Source organism: Lepisma saccharinum, chromosome 7 (genome assembly GCF_977018435.1).
Source record: "Lepisma saccharinum chromosome 7, izLepSacc3.1, whole genome shotgun sequence".
Lineage (NCBI taxonomy): Eukaryota > Metazoa > Arthropoda > Insecta > Zygentoma > Lepismatidae > Lepisma > Lepisma saccharinum.
In genome coordinates this window covers 44957938-44977824 of record NC_139235.1, presented here as the reverse complement: position 1 = coordinate 44977824, position 19887 = coordinate 44957938, and the positions used below count along the sequence as shown (strand labels likewise).

Genomic DNA, 19887 nt, shown 5'->3' with positions numbered 1-19887 from the left:
TTCCCTAAAACATTACAATCGATAATAACAAGTACGCATGTCGATATGATATAAAAACAATATTATGTATCATTACATGACTGGTATGTACAAAAGTTCATGTCATTGTATGATATTACTTGCGACGTAACACAATTGTGCGTACGTAAGCCTTTTGATGTAGGATTGCTCATTCCTACGGGTCGCGAGCGCTCGGTCGTTTGTCTTTTGTCCATCGCCAGCGCGATGGAAAGGCTTGATTTCCTATGTAAACAAAACCTGCAAATGGCCGACGTGTTCTCGCAAGGAAAACCATAGTTCACAATGTTTCTGTGGAATTGAGCCCGATGTGGACCCTTCAAATGAGTTTCGAAAATGAAACAAGGTTTATAAGTAAGTACACGAAAGCGTGGATTGTCACATATGTAAGTAAAATCGTAAATAAGCATGTAGAACATACAAAATATACATAATACGTTGCATTGAATCTAAGGGTAGACAAGTGTTCACTGTAACATTATCACAAATACACATATCACTGTTTCTGCATGTAGAAAAGCCTGGCTATACCAAAATGTAATACGTTTTGCTTAATTTATAGCCACTTCACTTATGACCAAACGAGAGGAAAAATTGTTATGCACTGTTTATATCAAATCTTCCCTTCGTTGCAAGCCAAATAAGCCTCTTCAAATATATGAACTGTCAATGGCTATTTTGCTTATTCCTATGTATGAGTAGGAAGTATTTGATGCACATAATTATTTACACTGAAAAACTGTCGCAGGCAAAATCCTAGATATAACGTTCGATTTTCTTGACTATGTTGTTATGTACACTGTAGTATAGCCTTGTAAATACTGATGTATAACTGCACAAAAAAAAATATCTTGCAAGTGTCCAAAACTATCTGCTCTGATTGTAACTAACTAACTAACTCTCTAGCCTTCTTAAACCCGAAGGTTCATGGCTGCAGCAACACAGGCCTTCCATCTTTCCCTATCTTGAGCAAGTTCTATATACTCTTATCACTTATGACCAAACGAGAGGAAAATATTGTTATGCACTGTTTATATCAAATCTTCCCTAACTATCTTAGGGATAGTAAACATAGTAAACTATGTTTACATAGTAAACATCAGAAAAATGTCCTGTGTACAAATGTGTCGCTTTCTATGTTCCATGTTGGTGAAACAAAAAATAACTGCTTTGAATAAACATATGCATAAAACATTGGCATAATAAAGCATACTTCCTGAAATGTTCGAAAGTGCTGTAGGAATGCTTTGCTATTACTTGCATGTTCGTTTGGCTATCCATTGTGAAAATTTCTTCTTAAAAAAAATATATACACTAGTTGTTGCTAGTGCTGGTTAATTGGCACAACTGGTGCTTGTCGCCTCCTTGTATTATGATGTAAAATATATATTGCATGTTAAAACTGGCTAGTATGCATGGTACGAAACTGAACATATGAAGGAGGGCTATGGAAAAATATTCTTTTCCATGATGCATGCGAAACCTCCTCATAAATACACATGGTATAAGCTTGCCTGTGCATGTGTGGGGAAACACTGTAGCACAATTTGAACAACAACTCTGTAATTATTGTTGTAACAAAAACTGCTGCTTGTAGGATATATGTTCTCTCTGCTTCTCTTCTTCTTTTGTATTGCTTGTCTTCTTAACTTAGTTTGGGGCAATGTAAAAGGTGTAATAAATTACCCATAGAACTTGGGAGATGGGGAAAAATGTTGTCCCAACTGCAAACAGTGTGGAGGGAAATTTTATCTGGTTCCTTCACGAAGTGTGGTTGATAAATCAATAATCTGTGATCCACTGCACTGGGAAATTCATGGTTGAATTCAGTCCTCCCGGTAAAAGTGTAGTCCTCTTGTAGTAAAAAATGTCTGCATGCCTCCTTCAAGTTGTTGGTGACGAGTCTCTCCGCATGGTAGTGGACTGTTTCTGCGGAGGTCCTTCATAAAAAATAGGTTAAATAAGAGGAAAATTATAATAATGAAAGGAAACTGCTTAGGATAGGTGTATTTAATTCCGGTATGCACACAAGACCAAATTCATTCCATTGCCTTTTCTTAAAATTAAATTAAATTAAATTGCATCACCAAGATAAAATATGATTACAATAAATTGATTAAATATCTGCCATAACTCTTTGAAAATAAATAAGGAAAATTTAAATAAACTATACAACCGTAATTAAAATATTAATGTCCATGATTGACGTGTTGCCTTAAATTATAAATTATTGCTGCTCTGCTCTGAATGTACCTGTCTTGCAAGTTGACGGTGCTTATAAAAATAATACACAAGTGCTGTAGTTAGTAATAAATTCCAAATAATAAAAACTAATATAGATATGGGCAAAGGGTTTAAAACTAATTCCTGAAATGAAATGCCCTTACTAACAGATTGATTAAGTTGCTTTAAGGCAAGTTCAAGCGGAGTCCATTGCGAAATAGTGAAATCAGATAAATTCTTGGGAATATTAAGTGGTAATTCAACTTCCTTCATTTTTACCTGTTCTAAAGCTAAAATTCTGGTATGTAAAATTTGTTGATCCACAATAATCTGAGAAAAATCCTGATAATTAAAAAAATAGATTGCCCCTCGTTAATGTGAATAGATCTGTGTGTGTTCAAATTATTATTCAAATTCTGAATGACAATAAATTGACCTGAGCCTGATATTAAAATACCATTACGTGTTCTGATAAACTGAAATAATTTGTCAGTAATAGATTTCACTTCAAAATTACAAAATGTATAATTATTAAACAAAAGTAAGTCTTGCAAGCTTGTTCTAAATTCTGTTTAAAATTTAATAAAATTATTATGTTGTAAACCCTTAAAAAATATATATATAATATTTGAGTTGCGCAAAGCAAGCTATTAATGTCCTAAGAGGTTGCTTTGGCAAGCCTCTAATGGCCTCCTAATAAATGATAGGCCGGTGCAATTTGCCGTGGTTCATTATTATGCAACGTAAAACAAAAAATTCAGTAAATGCTACTTCGGACTTTTCGTTGAAACTCCAGGCGGTAACAAATATAGCATCAGGGAATTAAAAAGAGTGAAATTCAAATTTTAAACACAATAAGGATAATAAAAAACTTTCTCAATTCCAAATTTCCTTTAAATAAAAGAAATTTAACTACTCAAAACTTCTCGAGTCCGCCGTATACTTCAAATCACTTGGTCTTATAAACAGACCCGCCGCGGAAAAGATATACTTGACTCATATAAGAGTGGTGCGTCAATCTCTTAGGTTTGTCCAAACAAAATAGATCGAGAATAGTTATGCAATATATTAAAATATAAATACAAATTACAAGTTATTACCTACTGTACTAAAATTAACACGAAGTTAATCAGTAAGAAGTAATGAATTTATTGCTGCATCGTCGAATAAGGTGCAAATTGGATAAGTGAACTAAATTTCCTTATACTAAATATTAATAATAATAATAGATTCTCAAATTATAACATTTGTGGTAAACCACACTTAAAAATTGGAAAGGCTAACGGTGCCGTGGCGACATTTGCTGCACATGCCTGTGCTAATCACCGAGGCTTATCCCGGGCATGTTGCTGGAAATTTTGATTAATCTATGTGCATAAAATGCTAAAATTGCCCTTTTGTAAAAATTTCCCTGATTTCTATCGAAATTTCGTTTGGCTTTATCCTGATTCTAATCAAATGCAAGTCGATTTCCCAAAGAATTTACTAACTATAAATATCTTTATAATAAACGGGAAAATTTTGCGAGAACAACTAAAAAAAAAATCTCGTCTTTTTCCTTTGTTAAAATTATTGGTCGTGATTAGTCTTAAGTGCATAAATGCGACGTTTAATGGCAAAATTTATCTATGTAAAACAAAATATCCCTAACATAGTTGATTTGAAATTCAATCGTGAAAATCAAATTCTGATGGCTATATCCTTAACTAAACTGGTCCCATGAAAATTTAATGAGCGAACGCCACTGGTTCGAAAAAATATGCAGAGTCTAAAGTTTTCGTTGTCGTTTTCATGCTAATTCTTTCTGAGCTTCTAGCGTGCTCTGGAAGGCGTGATAAAAGAATTTGTAAATTCAGCGGCGATGTATTTCCGCTTAGCATTGCATTCCGACGTTGCTTGGAGCGCTTCAATGCAAGAAGCAAAGCTGGTTCGCTAGTTGGCGTGTTCGGGCGACATCGTCGGGTAGAGTTCGGGTTCCGTCGGAATAGCGGGCGAAAGGAGCGCATCGAGCAACGATGCTTGGAAGGTAACCTTATAACGGACGGAGGAAGAAAAAGAAGCGCTATGATTCGCTGACTCGCTGCGTGATGCGTTAATGTTGACAAAACTTTAAACTACTACAAACAGGGTTTAGTAAAAGCTGCGAGAGTCAAAACGAAGTCAAGGACTTTTGAAATGACGTCGTAGGCGGGATGGAGAAAGAGAAAAAAATCGTCGCGCTTTGTCAGCGTGGCTACAAAACTCGAACACTTCCGTGATCGCATAATAACAAAGACTTGGGAAGGTGCTAGCAAAATACATAAATACAATCAGACCTCAATAATGGATTATAACTTAAAATTTAAAACGTAATAAATATAATAAAAATTCTAGGCAAACGTATAATCGTAAAAAATATGATCAATAAAAGATACAACAGGTTCCGAAACCTGAGAATTTGGCTTACTTTCAGCTTTTTGAGTGAAACCTAGAACTTTCTCGACTTTTGCTGTTGACTGATTTACAAATAATTCTTTAACTTTTACAATTGGCTGGACACAGGGTGAACTAATCAATTCACTCTCAATTTTGCGGCTGTTTTGAACAAAACTTGGACCCTTGCTTACGGCAAACTTCTGAACTCTATCTTTAACAGATACAATATTCTCCGGCAAATCTAAAACGTCGTCTTTGGTGACTAATATATTTCGGGATGAATCTTGAACTTCTTCTTGTACACTATGCTGAATAATAACGGATTGGGGGAGGGGTGGCGGCATTGGCGGGTGAATTGTTTTTAAAGGCACCACTTCAACAATTGATGCAACGTCATGGTAAAGCTGGTCCATGGACGGTGAATCATTTTTAAGTTCACTTAACGCTAATTCGTTGGTACACTCATGGTCATAAGTAATAGATTTCTTGCGTTGACATTTACAGTAACAAATTATGAAAATTATAAAAATACTAATAATAAATGTTGTTAATAATAGTCTTGTAATAATATTATGAGGATAGTCAAAGGACTTTTTCAACAGATAAATAAAATTTGAAGCTTTTACGTATGGAAGAAATCCGTTTAACATAACTAAAATCGCAATGATTTTCATGTTGCTTAGGCAACAAAACAAACAGCTCTTCAAAACTAACATGTACTTTAAGCCTGCCTAGTTTAAATTAGTACATATTTTAACTCTACTTAATTATTTCTGATTCTAGGCTGAATTTATCTGCTTAATTTATTTATTTGATATAATTTATTTATTCTCTAAATTTTTTAGCACTGTTTAACTTATCTTATTTTAAATTTTACTTCAAACTTATCTTATTTAATTTCAGGTGTTATCTTTATTTTTAAATACTTAAAATCAATCGAACCGTACTGAGGTACAAGGTAATGGAAAAATTGAGACTGATTTACACCTGACTACCTGAAATAAAATAATAATTATTATTTATGCGATCTTTAAATGCATTAAATTACTAACATCACTAAAACTTGAAGAATCTTTAATTCTCTCAACTCATTCTAAAATATGCTTAGCATATTATTGTGGCAAAGCTTGAAACTAAAACCGTTGTGGTTTAACCATAATCATCCTGCGATGGCAGAATGGATTTCCAGGATTTTGGTCTAAATCCAATATCCGAAGGAAAATACTTGTTATTGGGGTGCAAAATCTTGACGTCGACGTCTACATATTCATATAAAATAAATATTCTCATTAACTGCCGCTTAAAATAAACTTTGCTAATATAATTATATACCTTCTTCTGAAGTGTAACTATAAAATTCTAGTGATGTACTTGCTGAGCTAGTATTTTTAAATGCTGCAAAAAAAAAAAATGTTCCTAAAGCACATTATTAAATAATAAGTCTGCTTTTAACCTTTAATATTATTAGTGCCATTTTTATTATAAATTATTATTATGTCACGCAAGTGAAATTAAAATATTAGACCTGTTTCACTTTAATAAATGCCGTAACTTGGAGCGAAAATTGAAATATTTATATTTTAAGATTTAAAGTTTTTAACGTTCGAAGCTACAACGTGCTAAGGATAAATATTCAACTGTCAAACAAAACATTGTTTCGGACAGAGAAAAAAAATATAAATATATAATAACAAACAAAATCTCATTAATATGTGAGAAACGTCAACGCCGTGTAATGCCCTCCTAATACTCTTCTAGTTATTCAAATTAAGTTGGCTGTGCCTAACTGTGCTTAAAGCATAAGTATATGTATATATGTGTACGGACTCATTCTCGTCACTACGGCTTACCTGTGTACGGACATCTCTCGTCACTGCAGCCTATTTATACATCTATTACTTCTCAACTAGAACTTTTAATTAATCGGGCGGTTTATATCCTAAATCACGGTACGCCACTCAAACTATATACAATAGCGGACATTAAATGTACAGCATGCCCAAGAATATAATTAGCGTTTCGTTTCTTTACATATTAACATGAATTGAAAATTTGAGACAATGTATTCGTAAGTTAAGGTAACATAAGGCAAGTGACTATCTCGTATAAACTTGACTATCTCCTTAATCCAAGCTTCCTTCATGAGGTGCTAGGAGACTTCAGTCATTAAGAATATAAATGAGTGGTCCTCGGGACCTTATTCGTTCCCAAAACTATATATGTATAAAAATGTAATATCCTCGTTGCAATAGTCTTAGCAGTCATAGTTCAAGCATTTTAAATCATTCACAAGTTACGGTCAGTTTTAAACAAAAATCAAATTTAACTTTTAAGAAATCTCATTATTAATAATAACAATAACAAAAAAAATTGACTCAGGAAAGCATACTCTCTGCAGAAAAGCATACTCTTTGCTATGAATCGTTAAAATGCACATAGTGCCACCGAGTCAGAGTCAATAAACTCTAATTTATTTTCCTCATTCATCAATAACTTTAAAATCCACTTTTAATCCACGTTTTTAATTAATTAAAATGTTAAGGGTAAAAAATCGTTTACTGTTTACTGTAGCTTACTGCATTATTTTAATCCTCATAACCAACGTTGTAATAATTTTTGTATAAAAAATTTCCTACCTTTGATGCTCTAAGATCACTGTCAATGCAAGAAACCATCGAATCTAAATGCCTTATTCTTCTATAAAATTCTGGGAATGGTAAAATTTCCCAGGTGGGAATTCTGTCGTAACCATGATACCGAGTTCGTGAGTGAACCACAGCGCTACCAGGAGCGGATTGATAGGGAATCGTCCACGGACGTCCCTGGGCCATGGGATGGAGGTGGTCACCCAGGATGGTGCAGTACTTCTCTGCGTTGATTCTCCCACGCAGGACGACAAGTGGGCCAACACCATTCCAAGATATAGCCCCCCAAACCATCACAGACCCCCCACCATGTGTCACGGTAGGCACTAAGCAGTCAATATCAAATGCTTCAGCAGGAGTTCTCCACACATAAACACGTCCTGTGGTCTGAAATAATGTGAAAGACGATTCGTCGGACCATATCACATGTTCCCATTGCTGCTGTGTCCAATTCTTGTGCTCTTGGCACCACCTTCTTCGTGTCACTGCATTACGTGGAGTCACCAACGGTTTGGGGATGGCAACTCTGCCATGAATGTTCACAGAATGCAGCTCCCTTTGAATGGTTTTCGTTGATATAGGGTCCTGGAGGTGATTGTTCATCTCTGCGGTTATCTGGGACAGTGTTGTCTTGTCCTTTCGAGTCACTATTCGCCTCAACACACGTAGATCCCTGTTAGATAACTTTGTTTTTCGCCCACTATTCTCCTTTGCAGACGTTGTCTTTCCATGTTGTCTGTAGGCTGTCAGAACAGTTGACACTGTGCTCCGTGCTACACCAACAAGTGTAGCTGTTTTTGTCACAGATGCTCCAGCCAGGCAGGCTCCTATGATCATGCCTCTTTTGAAGTCTGAAAGGTCGGACATACCTGCATTTGACGGATAGCTGACTGCTCTCATGCAACTCTCACACCAGCTTCTGATAGACTGATATGTTTGCTTTCATCGCCACTAGATGGTTGAAATCTCTGCTGAGTGTATTTCCTTTTCCACGACGGCGTATATAGGCCTTTGCAAACCAAGGTGTTCATATTATTTTGTCCATTACCTGTACAATACTCAGTGGTTCATACCTCACTTTAAATTGTAGGTCTAGCCCTATTATCCTATCTGAGCATAAGAGAGTGCTAAACGTTTTTTTAGATATTTCGTGACATAACTTTCTTCTTACTTCATCTATATCTACAGATTCTGTTGTCATTTTCCGCTAGATATGTGATACTTCTAAAATTTAAACTATTCTTATTGTGCCTGATTATAGATCTCTGATGCCCTCGAATCAAAGCTTTCCTTCTAGCCCTTCCCTCCTATTAATTCTACGTAAGTTAATCACAAGAAAAATCACATGATTGCATAACTGATAGGAAAAAAATATATGTAGGGAGAGAATTTATAAATAGAATTAACCACTAATTATCTACTCACTAATCCTGTAGCTTTCCTACATACCCACAGAACTATTACATCAAATTATTTGCCTCGGTATTGATTATTGTGATTGCTTCTCATTAGCAGAACTGGGCCTCCCCGATGGCGCAGTGGTAACGTCCTCGCCTTGTAATCAAGGGTCCAGGGTTTGATACCCGGTGGAGGCATATAGTGGTTCGGATCCCATTTTAGACTGTAGGTTCAGTCTCGATTAGCCTTACTGTGCATTAGGTGGACTTAAAAAAACACCAACCAACTCATTAGCAGAACTAACATAAACTTGATTTTTGGATACCATATCATTATTTTAATATGACAGGTATATAAAAATTGGATGAAATAAATAATGAGACACATCAAATTACCAATGTCCTTTCTGCTACTTCATTGTAGGCCCAAATAGAAAGCTGAAACAATTTCGTGCACAACTGAAGGAAGCAATGGAAAGAAGAGTTTTTTTTTTTTTTGTTTATTAATAGATTGCTCTAATGATACCCAGGTATGGAGCTCCTTTCGCTTCCAATGACAAAGTTGAAAGAGAAACTTAAATTCATTTCTTGTAACATGTTAACATAATATTTACTCTCACTTTCGTAAACTTATTCATTTTTTTTATGTGATGACATTAAGTGAATGTTTCTAGCAAAACTTATTTCATAAGTAAAATATACATGTAGTGAACACCAGAATTCACTTCTTTATGGAATATTCACATTTCCCCAAGTGTATATATTTATTGAATTTGATTGGGTGTCTGTTTTAGAATTTCACAAACATTATTTTTGCATGAAAATGTGCATTCATCATTATTGCACCGTTTTGTATTGAGATCTCAAATAATTGTGTTATACTTACTACTATCGGATTAAAGATTATGGATACTCGAGTTTCAACTCCAATTTAAAGTTAGCCAGTAGACCTGCATAAAAATAAGTTACATCAAAATTTAGCTTCTTCAAATCTGTTAATGTTTGGTAACCATTTTTTTTAGTAAACTTCCCAATTTTTGTCGTGAGAACAAAAGAGTGGCACTTTTTGTGTGTTTTTTCCAAATGACCACTTTCTTTGAAATTCTATGATTAAAAATTTTTTATCATGAAATTTTAAAATAATGCAGGTATTAAGGGTTTAAATACAATTCTTAATTTTCAGATTCTTTTATATTTGCTAAATACGTTTTCTTGTGAATTTTGTGTTCAATTTTTATTTAGTTTTGGGTAGTCCTTCAAATACAATCTTGGTTTTGTTTTGAAGCTTTTTGCAGCAGTTTTTAATCCCCATATGAATTCTCATTTCACCTTGTGAAACCATTTTTATACAGATTTTTATTCAATGGATTAAGGATGTGTGTTGAATGTGACAGTGTTGCACCGCACGTGCTGCTGGCTACATCAATGTCAGTTAAATCATGGAAACTGCAGTCTGTCAAGGCTGTAAAGGGACCCGCACAAGACAAACACATTTAAAAGTCAGAATATACTAAAAGCTTCCTTACAGAGATTGGAAGAGACCAGCTCATCGCAAGAAGCTAATAATATTTGATGGAACACTGCTATCATCGTCCAACACGGATGACAAACAGCTGGGAAGGTAAAAGTCTGCCGGAGGTAAGCAAGATCGGCACCTTAAACAAGAATATGCCGAATACTTAAATCTACATTACATACATGACACAACGGAGGACAACCCTTGCAGCAAGTGACTATGGGTTATATTGCTGTGTCTAATATGCTGTCGGGTTAGAAGAACTTCTCAATGAGAAGAACAGGACGATGAACGCCATGCACCTCTGGTGGGCTTAGTAGTGTGAAGCTGTCTGCTTTGTTCCTCTGTAGGCCCACATGACTAGGGACCCAGCAGAAGTGGACATCATCACTGGCAGATAAGGACACGAGCCATTGGAATATTTGGTGCACAACCTGATGCCGAGAAGTTGGCGATTGCAGAGTCTGAAGCATGCTGGTCAAATCATTCCAGACAAGTACTTTCCTCAGACCATTGACGACAGCAAAGTCCAGTATCTTGAGGATGGCGTGCAACTGTGCTGTATAGATAGAACAGACATGATGTAATGAGTAATTGGAACTTTTGAGATTCTAGGACAAAGATGCAACCAATTGATTCAACTCTCTTGGACCCATATGTATAAAACACATTAAAATTGGGGTATTTTGCATGAGGCTTCAAATACCTGTGCTAGTTTTCAACCATTGGTTGGTCTGCCTTTGGGAGGGCAATTAAAGATGTGTCTATGAGAGGTGCAGGAAACTCCCAAGTTGGGAGAGCAGTAAGAGTGGAGAGACGCCTTGCAGATCATTACACTGGGAACAAAAATTTTGTTGCATTGATACCAGCACTTATTCTAACCTAATTGATTGCAATGATTTCAAATCTGAGGTTAGTTTTCTCTGTAAGCTTTAGTGTTTTTGCAATTCAACATTTTTATTTTTCACTTTATCCATTTTTCAAAATTCAATCCAACATTTTAAAGTTGGATGCCATCTTGGACACCATCCTGGCGAAGATATACTTAATTTATTCACAAACTTACGTAAGTGCATCACAATATGCATCATAGTTTGAAAATATGACAAGATAAAAGCACTTTTTGGAGTATTAAGCATGTATTCAATATAGTAAAATATGAGTATTGTAAGGCTTGTTGTGTGTGTGATTTTTTATCTATATATGCACAAGACGTACAAACACGTAGGTTCAAATTAAACAATATAACTTGCTTGGAAGCCATTCACATACATCTTACACAACTGGTTACTAAATACAAATTCTTCTTCTTCCTCTTATCATGCGTCTATCATCTCCTCGTGGAGCCTCTTTTTTGTTGTAAAGCGATCACCTACTCCGGTGAAAAGTTTGAGCGTTTTCCATGTGAACTTATGGGGGTAACTCTAATCACGATTATCTCGAGAACCAGTTGACAGAACATTATCGAATTTTAACTGAACACTGAGAAAGGATATTTCTAGATAAGCACTGATTGATATCTTCCTTTTATGCATGAACGCCCCGAAAATTAATTAATTAATTTTGATCACATTGTTTTTTTTTTCCACTTGTCTTGGCTGAGCAACCCTGCTCCCGGCTGGCAAGCTCACTGCAGATGCTCGCAGTCATGGTCGGCTAATGACCTTGTAGAAAGAGGGTTGTAAGGTGTTTTCGTCCCAACACACAACAGGTTTAAAAGATAAACAGAAACCAACATGTGTTTTGAACTTTTAAATTGTAGACTGGAAATGGTGGAATGAAAGTGGTGATGTGTGTTCCGAACGCACAAGAATATGAAGTTGGGATGTGGTGCGAGAATATGCGTCAACTTCCTGTGAGGGTGAATTATGTTTCTAAAGCAGTGGCATTCCCATAATGGGGCTGGTTGTGACATTATTATTGTTAATGTAAAATACGCTATTGCCGATTCTTCCATTCTTCGTTTTATGCAAGAAAGCTAGCCAGCCTACAGTTGAAAGTGAGGTCCGAACCACAAAGTGCCTCCATCGGGTATTGGCCTCGGGGCTCCTAGATTACAAGGCAGCGACGTTATACCACTATGCATCGGGAAAATCCACGTATAAATACATCCTGGATCTGGTTCCTAGAACCGAGTGTCCGTTGAATGGTTATTATTCGTCACTGGATAATTGCAACTATGATGAAGAATGAGGAGTAGATGAAATTGTTGAACTGCCACTCACAAAGAACTCCTATGTCCTGGTCTGGTTTCGAACCCATGGCACCCGGTGTTTTAGTACGCTATGCTAACCGCTTCGCACGCAGGTCGACCCAAGTGTCCGGATTTCGGGTTGTGGATATATGCATTTTAGACCAATTAACTATTAAACCAATCATTTTGACAGCTCTTAAATCACTATATGTACATGTCTATTATTTTTGTTATAATTTAACTTTTCTACTGTGAAATTGATTTTCAGAAAGTGTTGTGTAAAATATCAATTGCAATATGTATTTGACAAGTGTTTGTTGTGAGAGCGGCCTGTGAGGCCTAAACGTACCCACTCAATAAAGGCAATTCTATACTAATGCAATGAAACATTTCAGGCACAAAATACAAGTATTTATGCCAATATAATATTTCAATACTACTGCAAACACTATAAAAAGGTAAAACTCCCATGTATAGCACCATGCCACGAAGGCACAGTTAAAGGATGTGTGGGTAGGGTCCCACACATTCTCGATCTAGGTTCTTTAGTAGGTGACGTGATCAGTACCATGCTCTGGCTGCCTTTACCCTCCAGGGTTGCCCCCATGTGCCCATTGATTTGAGGCTGGGCGAGCCGCAGAGCTGCTTTATGCGAAGACGAGGCCAGGGAGATTCTGACCTTAGATCACCCAGCATGGGAATCGAACCTGGGTCTCCCGCATGGCAGTCAGATGCCTTACTGACTTATACTCGCATCAGACATGTGGCATGTTGCCCCATCTTGCTGGTAACAGCCAAGTGTCAGTTCCTCGTCATCCAACTGGTTCACATGTTGCCAAAGATGGGGCAACATGCCACACGTCTGATGCGAGTATGGCTGTGGTGGAATCATTTTCCCCTCACTGAGTGATTTCAAAAGGATTATGTACAGGCATTATCACCAGCAGATTACCCTGCACGTGTTGTGTTCTGCCAATGGTTATTGCAGCAATGTGCTACAACTCGTAACTTTCCTGGGCATCTTCGGTGTGGGTATCTTTCATGGTACAAACGAAGGGCCTCTACAGCATTGCCATCTGCCAAACCATACATGAAGTGCATATCTGCTCGTTCCTGAGTGGTGTACATGGTTTCAATAAGGCCCACTCAGCATGTACCACTCATCAAATAGCTGGTTGTGTTACAGGAAACCACCTGTGGAAGATAGACAAATTCCAGTGAGCACATGTTATGACAGCCTATAACTCAGAAACAAAACATTTCTGGACCTATGTTCATATAAACTTTTTTCATTGTTAACATGTAAGGAACACATGCCTGAAGTTATGCCACCTATTTCTGGGACACCCTTATATGTATATACCGTAATTTCTAGTGTACTGTGTTACTGACAAGCGTTATTGTCAGGTAAACCATCTGTCGAATAAACAGGAAAAGTGGAAACGAGAGAGAAAATATGCTACAACGGGGTGGGGATGTCACAGCTTCCTATCTTCACACTTGGACATTTTTACCTTCGGAAGGTAAGGAAAGGCAGTAGACAGATTTTTTTTTTTTCCGAGGGGTGTGCTAAGAATCCCTTATCTTAAATATACGTGTTGATTTATTTTCCACTTATCAGGGCTCAAAGCTAGAATTGACCCCAGGTGGGGGGGGGGGGGGGCTGATGGGTTATCAGGAGGCTTTTTCAAAAGTAACAGTATTGAAGGTAAATTAAATTGTGTGTGTGTGTGTGTGGGTGGGGGTCATTAAGTTATTGTAAAACATAAGATTTAGATACATCATACAAATACTGCAAGTTTTTTTTCTACATATTCTATAACATCTCTTGAAGTGTTAATTGACTCCTACTGACACTGTCCCTTACTAAATATTCCATACTACTTTTAATGATACAGATATTTATATCATACAAGCAAAATGCATATAAAAATATTTCTCTCAACCCCTCCTTGAGAACAGCAATGCTGTACAGAATACTTTCACTATCCCGGTACTTCCAAATTTCATACCCCTGACTAAGTGAATGTACAAGTATATCTGTGCTGATTCTATTCACATTCCTGAATGCTTTCTTCTGTCCATTTTCAATTTAGCCCTATAATTTCAAAAATACCCAGTTCGATCTTCACAGAGCTTACCTTCCTGGATATTTATACCCGAAGCCGGTTTCTGCAGCTCTAAAACATCTGGTGAGCTCTCCTCGAGTTTCCCTCCCCTCTCCTCCCGGCTCATTAGTCGTGAACGAGATTCCGTGAAGATCCGACTGGGCTCTCTGCAGGGTTGCCCTGTCAAGAAACTTGAAAAAAGAGTAAGATTGATTAATCAATTTTTGGGAGGTTGATGCAGCAAATGAAAATATTAATCAGTGGTTCTCTAGAAACATCCTTTCTCAGTGTTCTGTTAAAATTTGATTTTTTTTTTTTATCAACTGGTTCTCGAGGTAGTCATGACCAAAATAACCAGAAAAAACTATAAGCTTACATGGGAAATGCTCAAACCTTCGCCGGGTTAGGAGATCGCTTTAAGTGCTGGTCTCACCATATCTATCAAGAGGTCTCCTAAGTCTATTCAATCTTCTGAGTGGTGCATGACTAGCATCTGTGTTTGGTTGGTTTTCATTATCTCTTCTTCCCTCTGCATCCTCCGGCTGTCCTGCTGGTGTTGATGAGCGGTTTGGTCCACACTCACATTTTCTTAGCCACCTGACGTGTACCATTTGTGTCGATCCGTCGAACATTCCTGGCACATGCTTCGGTGAATTTACCTTCGGGGTCTGCACCCAGACTGGATCATTCAGAAGATATGTAGTTTGGTCAAGTCTCTTCCTCTCTACTCGGCCCCGCCATGATCCAAGAAATGATGGGCGATCCACTCGCCTTTCCTGCTCAGTCATATTTGTTACCATCCACCAGTCTCTTGGTTGAAATCCCAACATGGAAGTAGAAGGCAAACTTTTGAGTTTCTTCTAATCTGGAATTTCTCAAAAACTGAAGAACTTCCGTGATCCTCGCGTCCATTTGTAAAGAACTCAAATTGGGGTGTTCCAATACCAATTTTCTCAAATGGTCTTTAACGGTGCGAATATATTTTTCGGTCATTCTGTTACTCAGACTATGGTACGGAGGTATGGTTAAGTGCCTTATTCCATATTGTGAACAGAAGTTCTGGAAAGTTAGGCTACTGAACACAGGACCATTATCCGACACAATATTATCTGGTAGACCTAAGTAAGAACAAGACTGTAATATGCAACGTATGGTTTCAGCCAAATCCAGAGAATGAACTGGCCATACATCAACCCATTTACTGAATGCGTCGACTAGAATGAGAAAATTATTTTCTCTGAAGAAAAAGTGCTCTATGTGTACTCTCTCCCCCATGCGTGAAACTTGGCCACTCATTCACAGGACCTTTTCTTACTTTCCTCCTTGCCAATTGACAAATATTTAAATTATCAACTTTAAACTGTGTAACGGGTTTTGATAGATCACCATCAGAAACTTTAGCATATTTGCTAGATAATAAACTATCTGCTCTCAAACCTTCACTTTCCGGTATTTTAGAATTAATATCTGCATTATTATTTCGTTCAGACCCAGTGTTTGTCAACACAGTGTTACATTGTGTTAACAATTTCCTTTAAGCTGGATGAATACTGTCGAGCCATGAATGTCCAATCAATGGGTAACACAGTTCTTCTTCACAGAGAATAACCGGTAATTTATACAATACATCATTCAATGAAAAATCAATGAAAGCTTGACCTTTCAACTTCAATGTATTATTATTCACACCTCGTAACTTTATTGTAGTGAATTGTGTTCACCGATGGGGAAATAATTATTTGAAAGACTTGTTATTAAACAGAGTAACTGTAGATCCAGTATCTAGTTCACACTGTACAATTGGCAATACACAGATCAACTATGCAGGGTTCTGGTGACACAAGAACATTAGTGCCATCTATAGCTTGTGCTCTTGGCTTGAAACTAACACTCCTTGCTTCTGAACGAGTGAGTGTTGCATCTTCCACTTGTGTATTTTCTGTGTTCGATGAAATAGTGTAAGTACTATCTCCTGGCAGAAGAGAATCACTAACTTCAACGTGCAATAAAGACAACTCATGAGATTCGTTATGTATGCTTTATTCAACAATAGCATCTAAATGTTTAATATTAGACATAGATATTCGATCAGTTGTAATTGTCTTATTCGGAACTCCACCATTATTTTTCCTAAACTTGCATTATACATGCCAATGACCTTTCTTTTTTCAAAATGAACATATCGAATATCTTGCTGGACACTGTCCAGGATCATGTCTTCTGGAGCATCTATCACATTCTTCAGTGCTTTTATAATTTCTATCCTGAGGTTCAACGAAGTTCTTTTTCTGTGCTTGTGAGGACTGGAAACCTGGTTTAAATTTCTGTGTCCCAGCAAATGCAACTAGATTAGGACTGCATTCCTTTTCACGATGTACGAACATTTGTGTTTCCCTTTCAATTAATTCCATTTGAAGCACAACATCTTGACGTTTTGCTGGAGTCAATGTAGGCATCAGACCGAACGCCTACAATTATTTGCTCTACAATGGCTTCCTGTAAGTACTGTCCAAAACTACATTTAAGTGCTTGTTGCTTAACACGTACCATAAATTGTGTTGCATTCTCGTCGCTTTCTTGCATGCATTGCCTGAACTTAAAATGTTCCACATATTTGTTTATTATCTGGCCATAATGTTTAAGCAGATTGTCCTTGAGGGTCGAATACGTTTGACGTTCGACTGGTTCAGGTGCAAGGATAGTTTTTTGCACTTTAAATGTTTCAGACCCTATAACTGAAATCAGTATGGGTACTTTTCTGGCTTCATTAACATGAGCCAAACAAGATTGTTCAAATCTCGTTAAATAATCTATTTCTTTCGCATGTGGCCGGAACTCGGAGCATATTTATAATTGTGGACAACTAAATATCACAATATCATAGACACAATCCATATCACATGATTTTAACTTTGTTCTTGTACAATTATTGTAATCTACGCCGTAGACACAATTTGTATCACACTGATTTGAACCTTGGCCTTGTACAATTATTGTAAATAATACACAAAGCTTGTAATCTTAGTTCTTACCATAGAAATTGATCAAGCCGACACAATTTCTTCTTGCATAAACCTATGCTGGAATGATGATTGTCGCGTACTCTTCATGACGTCTTCATCCATACTACTTCTTCTCACCAAGAATATCCTGTAGGACTGCACCATAGATGTAAGCGTTGTTGTGTTGTGTTTGTGATTTCTTATCTATACATGCACAAGACATACAAGCACGTAGGTTCAAAACAATATAACTTTAATGCCTGGAAGCCATTCACGTACATCTTACACAACTCGTTACTATGACAACCAATCAATAACATGCTATAGAATACAAATTCTTCTTCCTCTTATCATGCATCTATCAAGTATGAAGTTAAGGCTTTTTTTTAAAAAAGAAAATAACATATGTCTACATGCAGACAGAAGGCAATATAAGACATTTGATATCGGTGGCATTTAAAGTTCAAATAGTTTCTATTCAGGCAAGAATTTGTGCTTGTAGCTCTTGCTTTGAGAACTTGTTCAGGGCAATCTCGCTGGCAACTGTAGTCTGCCATCATATTCTTGTCCTGTCGCCTTTGACATGCTCTTTTATGTAATTATGTTCTCACAAATGCACTGAGTGACCAACTGGAACTAATCCATAAATATTCCTGTTGTGTAAGAGATCACACAAAAATGTACTTAGAACTATTGAGAAATAATCGCCATACTTTGGACTATACGAGGTAAGACCTAATTGGGTGAGAAGTACTGGGATATCATGGTAGTAAACAGAGTGCTTGTATTCTGAAAAGAAGTCAACAAAAATCTGCTCTCACTTTCTGAAATATAACACTTCTGCTTATCAGTGCAGTATAATCTTTTCTTCCAGCCTGCATGCTATTAACTCAGCTGCTTTCTTATGTCTAAGTGAAGAAGCCATGATCTGATATGAAAAAGTGAAAAAAAAAAAGTGTTTTAGGGCCTTTCAGATGACGTAGTGGGAATGTTGTCAACTTGTCATCGAAGTATCCTGGGTTCGTTACCCGGTGGAAGCACACAATGGTCAGATCCCACTTTAAACTGCAGGTCCGGTCACTATTATTCTTTCTACACATAAACTGGGCTTGAAAATACATTCAAATAATCAGTCCAAGGTGTTTTAGTGCATGGTTCGGGTAAATCTAAGTGTTATTATCCACCTATCCCCTTTTTCACAAAAGTAAAAGTTTCAAATTGCATGATAACTATAGCATGTACAAGAAAACCGGTTTCATATTTGAAATCAGCGTTTAAAAATTACATAGAAAAAGTTGAAAAATCAAATGCAACAGAAAATAAGAAAAAAAATATTCCCCTGAGTTATGAAAAACTAAATATGCTGACCAAGGCAGTAATTTATTTTATTAAAAACATAAACTAAACGTAACGTTTCAACCTTCTAGCAAGGTCTTCTTCAGACTCTGTATCAAGTACAAAAGTAACAAGATTAAAAAAAAAGGGCATTATATATACACACAAACATTACTCCCTCCAGTCTATTTGGAAGAGTTGTTTGGAACTTTCTAGCAGGTGACTTTCACGTGCCAACTTTACTTTCACCTAAAAGGCTAAACACAATTATTTCCATATAGAATGTGGTTGGACTTTTAATCTCACACTCTTTTCCCTTCATTTTTCTTCCTTCTCCTCTCCTCTTTCTCTCTTGTCCTTTCCACTCTTTCTAACATCTTCTTCCATTCTTTGTTTAACTTCAGTCCCCACATTCTATATGGAAATAATTGTGTTTAGCCTTTTAGGTGAAAGTAAAGTTGGCAATTTTTGTACTTGATACAGAGTCTGAAGAAGACCTTGCTAGAAGGTTGAAACGTTACGTTTAGTTTATGTTTTTAATAAAATAAATTACTGCCTTGGTCAGTGTATTTAGTTTTTCATAATCATGGAAACAAGGCTTAATGGTGTTATATCCCCTGTGTTATCAACACAAAGTGATTAGATTACACGACAGAATTTGATCAGATTTCCAAGATTAGAAAAAAAATATTCTCAAGAAGCTGCATGTCCAGAAACGAGATATTTGCTTACATTGTATTGATGGTAACCTAGGAAAAGAAGACGAGTGAATTTAGTCATCAATGGTTTTGCAACCATTTATACTTACATAATTTCATTGTTTGTGTAACTTTTGAATTTGTTTTTATTTTTTTCATGTAAGTTCAAGTGAATTATTAAAATACTGTAATGAATAATCTCTTACATTACAAAAGTTTTTTGTATTCTTGAAAAAAATCTTGTCACCAACATAAAATAATAAACGAATTTGGAATATCAAAATTGGTGTTGTAAGTACACTTTATGTACATATAGCCTAAGTGGGACTGGACCTA

The 19887-nt window shown here is 36.5% G+C and overlaps 1 protein-coding gene across 4 annotated transcripts in view; it reads left to right on the top strand.

The window, feature by feature from the left end:
* Positions 1 to 19887, top strand: part of LOC145989836 (uncharacterized) — a 159089-nt gene that overhangs the window by 59674 nt on the left and 79528 nt on the right. The window lies entirely within an intron of this gene.